We start from the raw sequence: 6,631 nt of genomic DNA, 5'->3' as shown, positions 1-6,631 counted from the left end.
TTTTCAATTCATGATTCAAGCTATTTCCTGGAAAATTGAAATCAAGATGGTCTGGACCATTTATAGTCAAAAGAGTTTTTCCATACGGAACAGTAGAATTGATAAATTCAAATGGGATTGAATTTAAGGTTAATGGTCACAGAGTTAAACATTACATAGATAGTCCAATGGAAGTTGACAACGAAGTTAATCATAATTTCGACACCACAGCTAACTAAGTGTAGGGAGAATCAAGTCTTTAAAGGATAATATGTATTTCTGTTAGAGTTAGATTTTCTGTTTTCGTGTAGTTCTCGAAAATGGAACCCGAATGGTCTTTCCCTAGCAGACCCTAAAGAACTAGTCTTCTCCCCCCATTCTGAATTTTTATTTTTTTTAGGTTTTTACGAAATGAAGACTTCCTGTGAACTAAACCATGGTCTAATGCTACACGCTTTGATTACTAAACATAATAATGACACACTTCCGAGTGAACTGGTATCAGTAATCAGAGAAAAATTGGACGGAGTAAGAAAAGAATCCTTATGCGAAAATAATAAATTACAATTTGGTAAAGGAAAATCAAAATTCGCAGCGAAAAGAAGAGCACGACACCTTGAAAAATGTCACAAATGCGAAAAATGGTCACACAAAGGTAAATGTTCAAATAATCAAACCTATTCAAACACCGAATTTGTTACTTTATGCAGAGACGGACTGTTCATATGTTTAGAAGAAAAAAACATTAAATGCTCGAGGTTACACCTATGTAGCCATGGAAAATCAATTAGTCCGACTATCTTATGAGTGGGCTAGAGCATATCACTAAGAAATCTATTTCACAGGTAAGTTTGTACAGTTTTTATTTTTATTTTTATTTTGAACCTTATGATAATAAACGCTAATTTGTTCGCTATAAAGTATTAAATTGGTATTCGATGAAATTAGGTCTTGCGACCGAAATTATTGATATCATACAAAAATTTATTACATCACTGCGAAATTTAACGTTTATTCTTAAGGTATAAATATCTTTAATCAATCAACCCAAAATATTTTAAAAATTCGTCATGAGTTAAATTAGGTTATGTAACCGAAATTACTTTACCGAAAAGAGAGGCGTATATTTTTGATAATATTTGATTGATTAAAGTGGGATAAAAGACCAAAAAGATTTTTAATTTTATTTTTACCTTATTTTGAAATTAATATGTAAATATTAAATTAATATTATAAATCTTTTTAAATAAATATCTTTAAGTTTTTAAATATTTTATAAATTAATATTCAATATAAGTTTATAAAATTAATGTATAAAAATATCAATGATATAATGCATTTTTAATTTTTAATATTAATTTTGAATTTTATGCATTTTAAATTTAAGTTTGTGTGAAATTAAAAACAAAAATTTACTTTATTTCGTTAAGTTAAAAATTTGATTTTTAAAATTCGTCGTAAGTTGAAGACTAGGTCGTTGAACCGAAATTGCTTTACCCGAGGGCGGGACGAGAATTTTTATTATCATTATTTTTAATCTTATTGATTTAAAGTATGCCAAAAAAAATTAAAAAACCCAAAAATCTTTGCTTTTAAAACCACGCTTCAAAAGGACAAATTTTAAAATTTTGTCGAGGGACGGACTAGGACATCGTTCCGAAACGCCCTCATCCTAAAAAGAAACAAAATTTTTAAAATTTAATTAATTATAGATTTTAATTAGTATAAGATTTTTATAATTTTGACGACAAGATGCAAAATATATGTGAAATAACAACAAGACGGAATGAACAAATGATGTGCACCATTTATCATTCAACACAAACAACAATATGTTTGGAAACTTTGATAAAATTTGATCATTTTTCTACGCTAATCACCCTCAATAATTGTTACTGATTTCTTGCAAATGAGGGCATTGCAAGATCTTAATTGTGGGAAGGGGTTAAATTCTTTCGGATTTTAAAATTTTTACTTTATACACTTGGTTACCATTGGAAATACTAGTAAAGCAGTAGTTGTATTAGAATCTAGTGCTCTCTGATAATAAAGAACAGCCCTAGTCTTATATACTGACTACCCAATTCTAGTAAAAATTTTCAAAATTTTCAATTAAATGAACTCAAAATCATATTTATACATATTTATGAACGATAAAACTAGGTGTTAATACCGAAATTGTCGTTACCTCGGAAAGGACATAAATTGAGAAACAACCCAAAATGTTAGAATTCATTTAAGAATGGAATAGAGGAAAATAAAAAGGCAAAGAAAAGAAAATAAAAGCCAAGTGTGGGAAATTTTTACCAAGTTATTCAAAATATATATCACATATTTTTGTACAAATAATTGAAAATACTTTTATTTTGGACGATAATTAACTGTTTTACCCAATGAAAGAAAAGAAGGGATGGATCTACACGATGAATCAATTTCATCATTAAAAGGAAGTAAAGTCTTCCGAAAAAGAAACACGCTTCTTGATTTAGGTCAAGAAGTTGTCATCCAGACCAGCTGTAGGTTGACGAAAAACCTAGAAAAGTCATCACTAAAATCAGCAGGAAATCCACGGACCTCAGCATCAAACAGGGTTGCCAAGTGGTCAGATTTATCCTAACCATGAGAAGGATTTATCTCGTACAATGGGGGGCACCGTGCAAATTAGCTTGATAAGACTAATGAATCATATCCCCAGAAAGGATAATCTCCTTAAAAGATCAAAAATCTGCTTTTAAGACTGATATTACTCAATCCTAGAGATTGACCTTAAAGATTGAGAATTCAAACTCATGGAATTCAATGATATTTAAACTCGAGCTTGAACGAGAAAATATTTTGCTCAAAAATTAAAACCGATTTGTTTTCTGAAAACCCATTTTCAATGCGTTCATTACCTTTGAACGTAAAATCCTAGGAATTCACCTGGAATTCATTAGGTCACCTGAACCAAATCGGGTGTCACCCGTAAGAACGGTGGTTGTATAGCATGGTCAAAGACAGGACCTTGTGCCAGACCAAAAAATTATAAGGGTGAGCTTTACTATTGCTCCTACAAAGGATAGTAATTGCGTTCGACACGTTATAGACCATAATTAAAAGCATGTCAGGGGACATTGCCTTAACAGTTGCTTGTTCAACGCTTTCCTTTACAACCGGACGGTAGTTTACCGAAAGGTAATATACGGAGCAAGTATACTGGACGTGTTGCTTTCCTAATACAAGGTTAGCAAGTGGGTGACACAAAACCGTAAGTTTTGAGCTAAAATTTTCAAATCTGAAACCCACCAAACCCACAAAAAGAATTTGCAAACACCGGTGAAGGGTTATTCCGGAAAACTTATCTAGGGTAAAAGCTAGATTTAATTTTCAAAAGATCAAATGTTTTCATAAAGATCCAATTTCCTTAATGGATCTAAATTTTTATAGTCATGCGGGACTGTAAACCATAACGTTACTACCATTGTTTATACCGCCGTAAAGAAATCACTGATGTACAAAGTGTGAAGAATAAAGAAGTGATTCTAGTATTTCAAGACTATATTGCTTGAGGACAAGCAACACTCAAGTGTGGGAATATTTAATAATGCTAAAAACGAACATATATTTCATAGCATTATCCCTCAAGAAAGACAAGCTTTTAGTTGCAATTGTTCTATTTACAAGTGATATTCGTTTAAATAATAAAAGGTGAAGACAAAAGACAGATTCGACGAATTGAAGACGCAAACGACCAAAAAGCTCAAAAGTACAAAGTACAATCAAAGTGGTTCAAATTATTGATGAGAAACGTCTCAAAATTACAAGAGTACAAGACGCAAAACGCAAAGTACAAGATATTAAATTGTACGCAAGGACGTTCGAAAATCCGGAACCGGGACCAAAGTCAACTCTCAACGCTCGACGCAACGGACTAAAAATTACATGTCAACTATGCACATAAATATAATATAGTATTTAAATAATTCTTAAAATTATTTATATATTATATTTATATATTAAAACCGTCGGCAGACTAGGATGTAGTGCAAAAACGCCGCGACTCGCGGAGCCCCAAATTCTGAAACTGCCTATAAAAGCCAACGCATTTGATCCGTTTTAAATATCCTAGATCATCAATCTCTCTATCTATACGTAAATATATATATATAATTTATATTTTAATTTTAATTTTAATTTTTAATAATAAGGGTATGTTAGCGAATGTTGTAAGGGTATAAGTTGAAATTCTGTCCGTGTAACGCTACGCTATTTTTAATCATTGTAAGTTATGTTCAATTTTGTTTAATGTCTCGTAGCTAAGTTATTATTATACTTATTTAATACCGTAGTAATCATGATGTTGGGCTAATTACTAAAATTGAGTAATTGGGCTTTGTACCATAATTGGGGTTTGGACAAAAGAACGACACTTGTGAAAATTAGACTATGGGCTATTAATGGGCTTTATATTTGTTTAACTAAATGATAGTTTGTTAATTTTAATATAAAGATTTACAATTGAACGTACCTATAAATAACCATATACACTCGATCGGACACGATGGGAGGGGTATTTATATGTACGAATAATCGTTCATTTTACCGGACACGGGAATGGATTAATAGTCTATGAAATTATTAAAACAGGGGTGAAATTATGTACAAGGACACTTGGCATAATTGATAACAAAGTATTAAAACCTTGGGTTACACACAGTCGATATCCTGGTGTAATTATTAAACAAAGTATTAAAACCTTGTTACAGTTTAAGTCCCCAATTAATTGGAATATTTGACTTCGGGTATAAGGATAATTTGACGAGGATACTCGCACTTTATAGTTATGACTGATGGACTGTTATGGACAAAAACCAGACGGACATATTAAATAATTCAGGACAAAGGATAATTAACCCATGGGCATAAAACTAAAATCAACAAGTCAAACATCATGATTACGAAAGTTTAAATAAGCATAATTCTTTTATTTCATATTTAATTTCCTTTATTTTATATTTAATTGCACTTCTAATTATTGCACTTTTATTTATTGTTATTGTATTTAATTGCACTTTTATTTATTGTCATTGTATTTAATTGCACTTTTAATTTTCGTACTTTTTAATTATCGCAAGTTTATTTTATCGTAATTTTATTTATCGCAATTTCATTATCGTTATTTACTTTACGCTTTAAATTAAGTCTTTTATTTATTTAATATTTTACATTAGGTTTTAACTGCGACTAAAGTTTTTAAAATCGACAAACCGGTCATTAAACGGTAAAAAAACCCCCCTTTTAATAATAATATTACTTATATATTTTTGTATTTTTATAAAATAAAACTAATATAGCGTTAAACTTTGTTTAAAAGATTCCCTGTGGAACGAACCGGACTTACTAAAAACTACACTACTGTACGATTAGGTACACTGCCTATAAGTGTTGTAGCAAGGTTTAAGTATATTCATTCTATAAATAAATAAATATCTTGTGTAAAATTGTATCGTATTTAATAGTATTTAGTTGTAAAAATAAAGCTATTTTATATACACCTCGCATAACATCAATATTCTTATATGTATCTAGTTAATGTCGGTTACCAGGTGTTCACCATATGAATGATTATTTTTGTCTCTATGCATGGTACGTATATTTATGAGAACTGAAAATGAAATTCTTGTGGTCTATTAAAATGATGGAAATAAATGATTATGATAAACTAATGAACTCACCAACCTTTTGGTTGACACTTTAAAGCATGTTTATTCTCAGGTGTTAAAGAAATCTTCCGCTGTGCATTTGCTCATTTTAAAGATATTACTTGGAGTATTTCATAGCATATTTCGAAGAACGTTGCATTCGAGTCATTGAGTTCATCAAAGATTATTATTAAATCAATTTATAGTTGGATAGTGGATATTATGAAATGGTATGCATGTCTGTCAATTTTCGATGTAAAGAAACTTTGTCTTTTAAAAACGAATGCAATGTTTATAAAATGTATCATATAGAGGTCAAATACCTCGCAATGTAATCAACTATTGTGAATCGTTTATAATGTATATGAATGGGTCCTTTCAGGGGGGGGAGGGGGGGTGTTAAAGGGGAGGGGGGTTTTACTTGGCCGTGCCCTTGGATCGGTTTCAAGGTTTCCTCCCGCGCAGCGATGGGGGCGGAGTTATTATCGCTGCATCGGCATAGTCGAAACGGGAGATGATCGCAACGAGTGGTTTAGTCCCCCTCGGGCGATCCCAATCGCTGTTAAAAAAAAAAAAAAGTTTTAACTCCGACAACAAATATTGCACAATTATCTCCGACACAAATGGTGAAAGTAGCTTCTTTGTTATCTGTTTCATTGTGCCCGACTAATATTTTCTCCGGTATAGTTGCAAATTTTGACGGCTTCCTTCATTTATGTAATAATTTTCTTACGTCATGGTTTGCTTGCTTTAAGGATAAAGTAATACTTTGATAGACAACTTTTGTCGATAACAACAGTAATATTCATTGCCAAAGAAATAGTTCTAATGACGAATATTTTTTATAGATAAATATTCAGGATACTTTAAACATAAGTATGACCTAGATTTTGTGTATTGTGATTTATGAGTTTAAAAAAAAATTATAAGACTCATATAACTAAAATAAAAAATAAATAAAAAACAAGCGA

This window comes from Rutidosis leptorrhynchoides, chromosome 3 (assembly GCF_046630445.1).
Source record: "Rutidosis leptorrhynchoides isolate AG116_Rl617_1_P2 chromosome 3, CSIRO_AGI_Rlap_v1, whole genome shotgun sequence".
Lineage (NCBI taxonomy): Eukaryota > Viridiplantae > Streptophyta > Magnoliopsida > Asterales > Asteraceae > Rutidosis > Rutidosis leptorrhynchoides.
Note: the sequence above shows the minus strand (reverse complement) of the source record.